This window comes from Mustela lutreola, chromosome 7 (assembly GCF_030435805.1).
Source record: "Mustela lutreola isolate mMusLut2 chromosome 7, mMusLut2.pri, whole genome shotgun sequence".
Lineage (NCBI taxonomy): Eukaryota > Metazoa > Chordata > Mammalia > Carnivora > Mustelidae > Mustela > Mustela lutreola.
The window spans coordinates 102,266,126-102,278,623 of NC_081296.1; the positions used below are offsets into that span (position 1 = coordinate 102,266,126).

The 12,498-nt window shown below is 37.0% G+C and overlaps 1 protein-coding gene and 1 non-coding gene across 2 annotated transcripts in view; one reads left to right on the forward strand and one right to left on the reverse strand.

Moving 5' to 3' along the window:
- Positions 1-12,498, reverse strand: part of MDGA2 (MAM domain containing glycosylphosphatidylinositol anchor 2) — an 879,614-nt gene that overhangs the window by 523,520 nt on the left and 343,596 nt on the right. The window lies entirely within an intron of this gene.
- Positions 11,380-11,485, forward strand: LOC131837385 (U6 spliceosomal RNA). Its single transcript, XR_009355998.1, has one exon. It is a non-coding gene; the product is annotated as a U6 spliceosomal RNA (small nuclear RNA).

The following is a 12,498-nucleotide window of genomic DNA, read 5'->3' on the forward strand; positions in this document are numbered from 1 at the left end:
CTAAAGGAAAATATTCCAAAGGATAAAATATCCTTCTCCTTTTAATATTTTCAAGTAACTAAACTTCATACTGTGCATTATTTCACTGGTTTAGAAAATTAAATGATGCTCAAACAAATCAAATGTTTTGTCTGGTCTATAAAACCAATTTACCAAAAAAATTGTAAACCATGTCATTGGACACTGTCTAGACATTATAGTAATTTGTTTAGTTTTATGACATTAGAAATTCTTATCTGCAGTGTTTTTCTGGGTGTTCTGATATATTTCACACAATGTTTCCTATAAATCATTTCCTACGGTGATCAAATTTTAACTTCAATTTAGATAAGTAATACTAGAGAGCTACTTATTTTTAAACATCTATCATACAAAGTATATGCATATTATAGAGGTTGACAAACTGATGACAATCAATAAAAATCGGCAAAATATAAATAGAAAATACAGATTCATTACTTTGAAATATATTGCCATGCCAAATTTAGCTTAAGTGCTAGCACATGTCTACTAGTACATCTACATATAGAGTAGCAGGACATTTTTCCAGCTTAATTTATACCTTATTTTTGTTTTAACTTCAAATCAATGAATAGCATTGTTATTTTTAAGCTATATCTTTCCAAAGGAGCATAATGCAAACAAGTAGCTTTATTTAAACCATTTAAATTATACAGGAAGCACATTGTGTTCATTTACAAGGGTTAATTTTCTGCTATTTTCTTCTATATTTTAACACACTCTTGGAAACGGTAATTGCCTATATGAACCTCCCGTCTCTCTTATGGGAGGGTGGAATATTCTGCCAAATTTTAGGAGTGGAAGATGTATTTTTCCTAGTATGCATTAAAATATGTGCAGAGTACTTTTGCTGCTCAATGATAAGATGAATATTTTGAAAGCATCCAAGAAGCTTTGGTCTACAGAAAGCTCAACTGAAAAGGTCTTAGCTCATCCAGGTCACCTCTCTTATTTCCAGATTGAGGACATCCAGTGACCTGCTCACAGGCTTGGAGCTACTTGTGGCCTACATGAGAGCAGAACCAACAGTCCCTTGTTTTTTTCTCTACTTCGTGCTATTAAAATGATGTCTGACACAGATAAATTAGGATTCTAAATAAGTCCTTAACTATATGTACACTAGACTAGGAGAATAAAAAAGAAGAAGAAGAAAAAAAAAGATTGAGAAACTGCTCATGAAGTTGTTCGAGCACCATAAGCAGATGAGCAATGTGAGTACTATAATTGCTACAAACAACGATTATAATGTTTCAATTCACCATTCTGCCTCCAGTTACTGCCAAACCCAGGAAATCTCACAACTGCCAAAATAGTATTTTGTAATTCCTATTTTCATCATGTGCTCTTCCTGCCTAGGGATTCATGATGTCAATCCATGACCCTTCACAGAGTTCTAATGCCTGCAGGTGCTCTGAAAAGGTCCTCATACTGATTATAAAACCTGAAATCCTACTTCTCTGTAACATCAGCCCAACATCGGTGGGAAGGTAAAAATCACCTACATTTTAAGCCTTTGATCTCACACACAGAATTTCAAGCATATATTCATTGAGCAACTACTATATATCCCATGTGACAGCCTTTGCTCACCATATCCTCCCATCTAGAATTCCCAGACTGATAGATAGATCAACGTTCCTGAAATCTTCTTGGGTTATTTAGCAATGATTCTCTTTTCTTGGCTTCAGGAGAGAGGTACTGTCCAGTGGTTCTCCCTGTTCTTAACATGCTGACTTTATATTAAGCACTTCGTTGCCAAGTACCATTTTAGACATATGCCCCACACCACATGATTCAGAGCATAGATTATGTTTATATTTAATAATTTATTTTATTTTAATAGTTAACTTGTAATTTGTTTTAGTAAATATCAATATAATGACACCAACATCCTAGTTTAGCAAAAATATCAATATTTTGGCACTGAATTTATTTACTCTAAATATAAACGCAATTTGCAGTACGATCACTGAAGCAAGTCGCCTTTTATCCTCTGCCTTGTTGAAAAAAGCCTCAATTCATCATCCTGAAATTGGACTAAGGGTTATGAGTCCCTTTGCCCTGTAGAGTCAGCAATGAATTAAAATGTTAAAATATTGCCTGAGACTCATATTCATCCAAATTTGTTTGAAGTAAACCAAATCGCATTACGTAAAATCTTTCCTAACACTAATCACATCAACTCCCTTAATTCGAGTAAATTGGCCTTGGGTTCAAAAGGTCAGCCTAAAAGGGCAAAAGAGAGACATTCTTTTATCTTGTTAGAGTATACTTTTGAAAGTTAAACCAAATTCTCTCTGTATTCTGTTGGAGAAAGAACACAAATAAATTATTCTCCAATGGCAACAACCAGGAGCATTTGTAAGCTTTCCTTCTCATATACAGGCTTTCAAGCTTGTATTTACTGAACAACGGCTATAGATCAGGCAATAGGCTATGTTCTGGGGATATAAAACGTAATGCCATGAGTTGTATCTTTTAGCAGCTTACAACCTCTTGGGTCCATCCATTTTAGAAGGAAGGAAGGAGGGAGGGAAGGAGGAGGGAAAAGAGGAGGGGAGGAGAGAGGGAAGGAAGAGGGAGGAAAGAACAATTATGGTTGAATAGGATAGGTCCTCTAACAGAAGAAAGTGAAGAGTAGGAGAAGAGGACAAAGGAGAAGATGCCTAAATCTGCCTTGAGGGTTCCAATGTGTTTTACAGAGTCAATGGCATGTAACCTAGGTCTGCAAAAATGCATGTGAAGAGAACAAAGGGAAAGGACATTTCCAGAGATAGGAAGCAGTGTGTTCAAAGACATGTCTGTAAGAGACTGCCTACAGTGTTTAGGAGATAACTCCATTAAAATGTGGTCCACGTAGTTTATGACTTACTCTGAATTTTGACAGCGGCGCCACTCTCTCAAGTTGCCATTATGTGTCCAGACGCAGCAGAGACACTGTATAGCTCTGGGAATGGAAATGAGGCCAGAGACCTACTTCAGAGGTTTTGTTAGACAGAAGTTGAAGATTAACTGAATGTGGAGTGAAAGAGGAGGAGTGAAGATGACACTGAAGTTTATACCTCGATTAACTATGTAAAAGGTGATTTAAAAAAAAAAAAATATATATATATATATATATATATATATATATATATATATATTTATTTGAGAGAGAGAGAGAAGGGGACAGGAGTAGAGGGAGAGAGCTACAAGCAGACTCTGCACTGAACAAGTAGCCTAAGGCAGGGCTCGATCTCACAACTCTGAGATCATGACTCTGAGATCATGACCTGAGCTGAAACCAAGGGTGAGATGCTTAACTGATTGAGCCACCCACGTGCCCTAAAAGATCATGGTTTTAATAGAAAATGCTCCCTTGAGCACCTTCCTAGCTCAGTTGGTAGCATATGTAACTCTTGATCTCAGGGTCATGGGTTGGAGCCTCATGTTAGGTCTAGACCCAAGAAGGCAGGAAGGAAGGAAGGAAGGAAGGGAGGGAGGGATGAAGGAAGGAAAGAAGAAAAGAGAGAAGGAGAGGAAGGAAGGAAGAAAAGGAAGAAAGAAGGAAATAAATGCTTTCTTGATCGCTAGGGACTCCACATTATTCCCTCATGGGAGAGATTTGAGATGAGGAGTTCTGAGCCCAAATCATGGAGGACTTTGTTATACTAAGGACTTAGCTGCAAAGCGTTTTCGAAAGACACACTTTTGCCCGCAGCTGTCCGGTAGCAGGCACCATTCCTGAAGGACTCATTGTTTTCAGCCAGTAAATAGGTTTGGTATTTGGAGTTTTCTCTCATCTTAAGATCACCAAGTAAGAGCTCTGCACTCTGGTAAATCCCTCAAATCTCTGATGCAACGATTCTCTGGAAATTCAAGTTGCCAATATAATCTTGATGCTTTTCAACACCAGGTCAAGACAGCTTATTCTTGACATAGACCACAGATATCCTGGAATAGGCAGAGAGGGGGATGCTCAGTGGCCCCCTCTTAGAAGCCCTGGGAAAGACATCAGTGAGCCACCCTGCACCAGCATGCTTCACACTTCTACCAAGAGACAGAGGTCCAGAGACACAGAGACAGAGACAGAGAGAACATCTCACATTACTGCTCTCATGCATCAAGAGATAATACAGTTGACACTTATTTAACACCATTCTTAGCAAGCATTCAGTTTTGCTTTTAAAGAAATATAACAATAACCAAATTTATTTCCATTTTTCTTTTGAGTTAAGTGATTACATTCTTTCGTAATACACTTCTTAGTCTTCTATAACATCTTGCATTTAGCTAATTGACATTAACAACAATTGGCCTCTTCTGCTTATTTCACAATCCCCAATATAGCACATTTGAGTAGTAATTCTAAAAATAAAAATAAAAATGGTGCCTTCCTTTCTTATTTTCTGTCTTTCCTACCCAAGTCACTAGTTTAAGATAGTAGGTAAGTTTTCTTCCCCTTCCTTTTCTTTTTTTAAAGATTTTATTTATTCATTTGACAGACAGAGATCACAAGTAGGCAGAGAGACAGGCAGAGAGAGAGGAGGAAGCAGTCTTCCCACTGAGCAGAGAGCCCGATGCAGGGCTCAATCCCAGGACACTGGGATCATGACCTGAGTCCTCCCCTTCCTTTTTTAACAATGATCTCCCAACTCAAATTTTCAATTAAGTATTGTATCTATAGGCATGGTCCATAACTATCCCTCTTGTTTACAACCTTTTGCCTAATACCTTTCTGCTTAGGGTCACTACTTTACATATTCTCATATCACAGACACAGACAGGGAAGAAGAGAATAGGAAGATCTGGGAAAGGAGATGAAGAACTCAGTTTCAGATGCTGATAGTGAGCTGACCAATAGCTGAAAAGTCATAACTGGACACAAAAACCTACTGCTTCTAAACAGTAGTGCATTGTTGACAAAAGAATAGGAGAAATCTCTAAAACAGAGAATTTTTAGAATGAGAAGTTAAGATGATAATGACAGAAATGAGTAGAATGAATTCTTAATACAGAGAGGCCAAGGAAAAAGACTTACTATGTTTCTAAAGTCAGAGAAATAGAAGAAAATGTGGTGCTTTAAAAGTGACATAAAGAGATGCTGAAGCATAGAGAACTGTCCAAACCTGTTCACTTACAACAGAGTTGTAAATTTGGAGGATCACAGACAAAAGGTCATTGCTTATGACAGCTAGGATGGCATTGGTGAATTTTGAGTGAGATACGGTGTCAGAGTAATGGGGGTCAAAAGCTGAATGAGATAAGGTTTGATTGAGAAGGAGAGGGCTTAGTAGGTCAAACTGAGCTTAGGGCAAAAAGCAAAACTGCAGTTGAGGTTTACCCATGTAAAAAAGAATGGTATGTATAAAATGGAATACTTTAACAATATTATGCCACTATCTCAGGATTGCAGAGACTATTTATGTTACAAGAAACAAACCATAATGTTTTATTTCCAACATAACCATTTTTTTTGGCAATACCTGACTATTTTCCAGTACTCATCATTCTTTTAAAATTAACTTCCCTAAAATCCCATCTTTTTTCTTTTCCTTCCTTTTTTCTTTTCTGTTTACTCTTTTCTTTAAAAAGATTTAATTTTTTTATTTGACAGAGAAAGAGAGGAAGCGAGCACAAGCACGGGGAGAAGTAGAGAGGGAAGGAGGCTCCCTGCTGAGCAAGAAGCCCGATACGGGACTCAATCCCAGGACCCTGGAATCATGACCTGAGCCAAAGGCAGATGCTGAACTGACTGAGCCACCCAGGCATCCTTTTATTTACTCTTTTACAAGTTCACTTTGCCAACCTTTGTACCACATATGCAGAAATCTCTCAAAACTACCTAATCTCTTCTGTAAAAATAAAATCAAGGTTAATCCCCACACCACATAAATATCCTTACATGAATTCATATTTTAAAACCAGAGATAAAACAACAGTATTCATTCTCCCATCAAGCCCTCCTCTTGTGTTTCCATTACATTTTAGTGATTAGAAATAATGGTGCACCTTTTATTTAAGCCATCCTTCTGCCCTGCTTTGCAGTCCTCAGATCACAGCAGCCTGACTTCTCCCTATTGCTTGTATTTGTAAAAGAATAAAAGGAAGGGTCGCCTGGGTGGCTCAGTGGGTTAAAGCCTCTGCCTTTGGCTCAGGTCATGATCTCAGGGTTTTGGGATCAAGCCCGGCATCAGGCTCTCTGCTCAGCAGGGAGCCTGCTTCCTCCTCTCTCTCTGCCTGCATCCCTGCCTACTTGTGGTCTCTGTTTGTCAAATAAATAAATAAAATCTTAAAAAAAAAAAAAAAGATAAGGCAGGAAAATAGAAGGTGGTAAGCTGCTAATTTTGTTATTATTTTGATCTTCTACTTCTCCTTCAGTCTAAGTTTATATGCCTTTGCTTCCATGAAACTATGAAGACCTTTATGAAATTACACCTTACTGTACATTTCAAAACAATACAGACTTATTACATCCTATTCAGTATATAATAGGCATTGGTGAATTGAATATAAATTCATGAATATAAACATATCAAACATGCACATAAACAGAACATCCAATTTGTATATGTTTTCTAACAATAGTTAAAATCTTTCTGTCATTACCATTTAAGTAATCCTAAATAAAGCAATATTCTGACACAAAAAAGCATACAGTTTATTTTAAATAAGCTTTGAGCTCAATAAAAAATAAATACATAAGCTTTTAGCTTATTTGAGTTGTCTGATTCATTGATTCATTTAATTACTAATATTTCTGCATATATATGAACTTATTTCCCTACACCTTTTCCATCAACCCTTATATTTTGTTAACACAATATTCCTATTCCACTAGAGAGAAATACTTTTTCATATGTAATTTGATGAGCTATAAAATAAATGCAAGATCCTATTGATTATTCCAGATTTAATCAAAAGAAGGCCATATCTAGGGATGCTTGGGTGGTTGGTTAAGCAGCTGACTTTAGCTCAGGTCATGGTCTCAGGATCCTGGGATCAATCCCAAATCAGGCTCCAAGTGGAGAGTCTGGGATATTCTCTCTCTCCCTCTCCCTCTGCCCCCTCCACGCCCCGCTCTTTCTAAAATAAATGATTAGAATCTTAAAAAAAAAAAAAAAAAAAGATCATATCAACCTCAAATGATTTTGTTGATGGACTCTTAACATGAAAAGTTCTGAATATTTTGCATATTATGTCTCTTCAGTATATCCTGAGAGGCACTGTTATAAATTAATTGAACTTCCCTGAGAGACTCTCCAAAGCCCAAGATAAGGTAAAAAAAAAAATTAAGCCCTGAAGCCTCTAGTTTTAGAAAGGAGCTATTAATGTTTTCTAAATAATAGATTTTGATATGACTTTTTAGATTAATATTAGCAAAGAATTTAAAGTAGAGTTTAAATTAAAAATTAAAACTTACCTGTTTATATGCAATAAATACTATTAAAGATGGAATAAAATTCATTATCAAAGAAAATAACTTTCAATAACAACTTAATTATGTGCATGAAATATTTCTGATGAACACTGATGCAAAACTCAACAACATCCATTCATGATAAAGAAACAAAGTATGTTTAGAGAAAACATACCTCAACATACTAAAGGTTATCTATGAAAACATAGTTAATATCATACTCAATGGTGAAAAACTTAGAGTTTTTCTTCTAATATTGGCAACAAGACAAGTATGGTCACTCTTACCACTTTTGTTCAAAACAGCACTCTAAGTCCTAGCCACAGAAAATGGACAAGGAAAAAAAAGGCATCTAAATTAGTAAGGAAGACATAAAACTTTTACTATCTGCAAATGACATGATAATCTACATAGAAAACCCTAAAAAATATACCAAAAAACCTACTAGAACTGATAAATGAATTTGGTAAAGTTGCAGAATATAAAATTTATAGAAATCTGTTGCATGTCTATTCATTAACAGTGAAGTAGCAGAAAGAGAAATTAAAAAAAAGTCTCATTTACAAATGCACCAAAAATAATAAAATCACTATGAATAAACTTAACCAAGGAGGTAAAAGGCCTGAATTCTGAAAAATTTTAAAACACTGATGAAAGAAATTGAAGATGACACAAACAAATGGAAAGATATTCCATGTTCTAGATTGGAAAAGCCAATATTGTTAAAATATTTGTACTACCCAAAGCAATCTACAGATTTAATGTAATCCCTATAAATACTAACAAAATTTTTCATTGAACTAAAACACATACTACTAAAATTTGTATCGAACCACAAAAGATTCTGCATAGCCAAAGTAATCTTATGAAAGAAGAATAAAGTTAGCGGTGCCTGGAGGGGTCAGCTGGTTAAGTGTCCCAACTCTTGATTTTAGCACCGATCATAATCAAAGGGTTGTGGGATCAAGTCTCATGTCTAGCTTTGTGCTTAGCAGGAGTCTGCTTGAGATCCACTGTCTCCCTCTCCCTCTCTGTCCCTCACTCCCCACCTCTATAAATAAACAAACAAATAAATAAATAAATCTTTTTAAAAAGAAAGAATAGAAGAAAGTTGGAGTTATCACTATTTCAGATTTCAAGAATATAGTTCAAAGTTAATCTAAATAGTACCTTAGCACAAAAAAAAAGTCACACAGATAAATGGAATAGAATAAAGAACACAAAAATGAACTCATGTTTTTATGGTCAATTAACCTACAACAAAGGAGGTAAGAATATGAAGGTTCCTCAAAAATTTAAAATAAAATTACCACATGATCCACTGACTCCACTACTTGGTACTTACACTCAAGGAAAATAAAAACACTACTTTGAAAAGATATATGCACCCTAACATTAATTGCAGCATTTACAATAGTGAAAAGATGGAAGCAGCCCAAGTGTTCATCTGTAGATAAATGGAATACTACTCAGCCATAAAAAGGAGTGAGATCTTGCCATTTGCAATAACATGAATGTACCTAGAGAGTATTATGCTAAGTAAAATAAGTCAGTCAGAGAAAGACGAATACCATGATTTCACTCATATGTGGAATTTAAGAAACAAAACAAATGGACAAACAAAAAAAGAAAGACAAAAAACACTCTTAAACACAGAGAACAAATTGCTGCGTACCAGAAGAGGTGTGTGGGAAAACAGTGAAACACAAAAAGAATAGAAAATAATAAATAAAGAATAAAAAGAGAATAGAAAGAATAAAAAATAGAATAAAAAAGAATAGAAAAGGAAATGACGTTCAAAAATAATGTAATTATGTACATGAAATTTTGATGTTAAACATAAAAAGCAATAATGCAATTTAAATTGTAATGTTAAAACAATAAAAGCAATATTTTTCTAGAAAAGAACTATCATGTAATGTCATTCTCCAAGCAGGGTACTGACTTTATGGAAAATTGAACACATAACTGCAAAATATTAATCTAAAATATTTTCCACAAAATGACATTTTTGAGTCTTATTTTTCTTAAGTGAAACAGTATAAAAATTTTAAATTTAGGGGCGCCTGGGTGGCTCAGTGGGTTAAGCCTCTGCCTTTGGCTCTCAGGTCATGATCCCGGGGTCCTGGGATCAAGTCCCGCATCGGGCTCTCTGCTCAGCGGGGAGCCTGCTTCCTCCTCTCTCTCTCTCTGCCTGCCTCTCTGCCTACTGTGATCTCTCTCTGTCTGTCAAATAAATAAATAAAATCTTAAAAATGTTTTTTTTTAATTTTATTACATGAAGGTTTCTACATTTGCAACTTGAGATTTCATCAGAAATATCTTTCTTTGTTTTCACCTAGAAGCATAACCTCTTAATATCTATGGCTAAAACTTCAGACTCTTCCATGTTTTATAGAAGAAAAAAATACACATTTCACTGAATCTACGGTTTATAACATATTTTTCAAATAGAGCATTTGACAAGCTCTAATGTGTGTGCCAGAGAACAAGTCTGGCACCAGTCATGTATGCCCTCCGGTCTCTACATGGACATTCTCACCCCAAGTCCTCATGATGTACTTCCTGGTATTTCTCAAGGGAAAACAGCTGACCTACACCTTGAGGATGTCTGAAAGTCCATCAAATATTTCATTAATCTCCTATTTTGCTCACAAAGAATTTGCATAAACTAAGCTGGATATCCCAACTTGAAATATTAAGGGGAACTTCACACTCCCTCTCCTCGGTAGGAATGTGATACACTATATGCAAGTTCTTGGTTTTCTATTGTATCCTATAGTGAGTTCTAAATTGTTTCCAACTAAGAATTGAATCATGTCTCTAATTAATAAATTTTAGAAAATTAAAAAATAACTATGCCAGACACTTTGGGGGCTAGGCCATAGACTTTCAACAACAAAATGCTGAGATAAATCCACTCTTGCTTTGATGGCCCTATTCTCTTTTTTTTTTTTTTTTCTTTTTTAATTTAAATTCAACTAGTCAACTTAGTACCTCATTAGTTTCAGATGTAGATGGCACTGTTCTTTATGTGCCTTGAGTCAGTGTGGGGGCATAGTGAAGAAGACAGAGAAACGATTATAACACTGCAAGGGAAGGCAGCATTTAATCCTTAAAACATTTGATTAGGACTTCTCCCTCTAAATCAAACTTATGAAATGGCTTCCTCCTAATAATGTCAGAAGCCATGTGTCATATGGTCAGTGAACCCTCCAAGGTTCTTTGAACCACATCTTCCTTGCTTCTTATGAATTATCACCACATCTTATGAGATCAAGACTCCCCAAACCACAGATACTGATTACATCTTTTTTTTTTTTCCTTTTTTTACCCCTACGGACTGAAATGTATACCTAAATACACTCCTCTCTCTGAAATTAAGAGCTTTTTAGCTTTCTTGGAAAGAACTTACAAAGCTACAGCAAATACTAACTAAAATGAAATTAGTCTCATCATTGTGCTGCAACCTTAATCACAAATTGGGTATTTCTTCCAGTCTAGCTCATCAAGAAAACAAATGAGATTTACTACAGAATATGCCAAAAATGAAAACTTCAATTTGCTTCTCCAAGAGCGGCAATGGCAGGCAGGGAAATTTTAGGATCTGGCCTGCCAATTTCCCCATTGTTTCTCTCCAATGAGAAATCCCTGCCGCTGCTTGTGACTAATCCCAAGAAGGACAAGGTCCTCAGCATGACAGAAAAATGCCTCTTAGACCCCATAATACAGGAATCAGTGTGACAATGACCCACACCCAAAGTCCCTTTCTGAACAGAGCAGAAGAGCGATTATCACTAAGCAAGAATGAGTCAGACATCATAGGAAAATGCTCTCATGGACTGAGAATTTAGCAAACACCAGAACCTGTGTAACACATGTGAGTTTTGACAATCTTTAATTCTCTCTAAATCCTGATGTATACCTTTAATTTCCATTTAAGAAAATGAGACACACTTGTGCTCGCTTCAGCAGCACAGAACTAAAATTAGAACAATACAGAGAAGATTAGCATGGCCCCTGCGCAAGGATGACACACAAATTCATGAAGTGTTCCATATTTTTGACCACTTTCTGGAAGGTAGGATGTGCAGAGACGTGAATCTGAGGCAATATACGAGAAAACAGACAGAAGAAGGAGGGGCCGGTGCCCAGCAAGTGAGAGAGCAACAGAGCACAAAATCAGAACTTTAGAAGTCTGCTCCACTGAGGGACGTCACTCCAGTAGCCAAGCAGGGGCTGGAACACTCGCTGGGACAGCGTGGCCTCAGGACCCTCAGGATCACAGACAGACCTGGGGTCTCTCAGTGTGGCAGAGCAGCCAGGTATCGGAGTGGGGAAGCCGACTACAGAAAGGGAGCTGCGGAGGGGACTCTCAGGTCTCGGTTACCTTAAACCATGACCGAAGGCACAGTCGGGCAACTACTCTTCGAGCCAGGACGCGACAAGTAGCAGATCCAGGGAGACCCCCACATCCTCCACTGGGTAGAGTGGCGGGGAGCACGCTGCAGAAAATCTGCTGGGTTTGGAGACTCCAAATGGGGCCATACACCAGAGATAGAAACGCTTGGTCACAGACTGGGTGAGCTCAGAGTGTGACCCAAGACCAGGGAGACAGGAGGGATTGACTGGTTTTCACTGAGGGCTCACTGAGGAGTGGGCGCCCTGAGCTCCAGCTCCTACAGGCCGGAAACTGAGAGGCCTCTGTTTTCATTCTCCTCCTCTAAAGCTGTATGGAAAGCATTCAGGGAACAAAAGCTACCAAGAGCCAAACCATTTAGATTACTTGGCCTGACCCCTGGCAAGGGTGGTGCATTTCTGCCTCAGGCAAAGACGTCTGAGAATCACTGCAAAAGGCCCCTGCAAGAACTCATCATCCCACCCAGACCAAGTTTACCAATCAGTGAGAACCACAAAACACCTGTGGTAGGGTAATACAGCACATAGAATTCATGGCTTTTCCCCCATGATTCTTTAGTCTAGCAAAGTTAAATTTTTAGTTTTCATTACTTTTTCTGTTTTTTTTTTTTTTAATTTTTTCTCTTTCCTGTTTTAACCTATTTTATCTTACTAATACC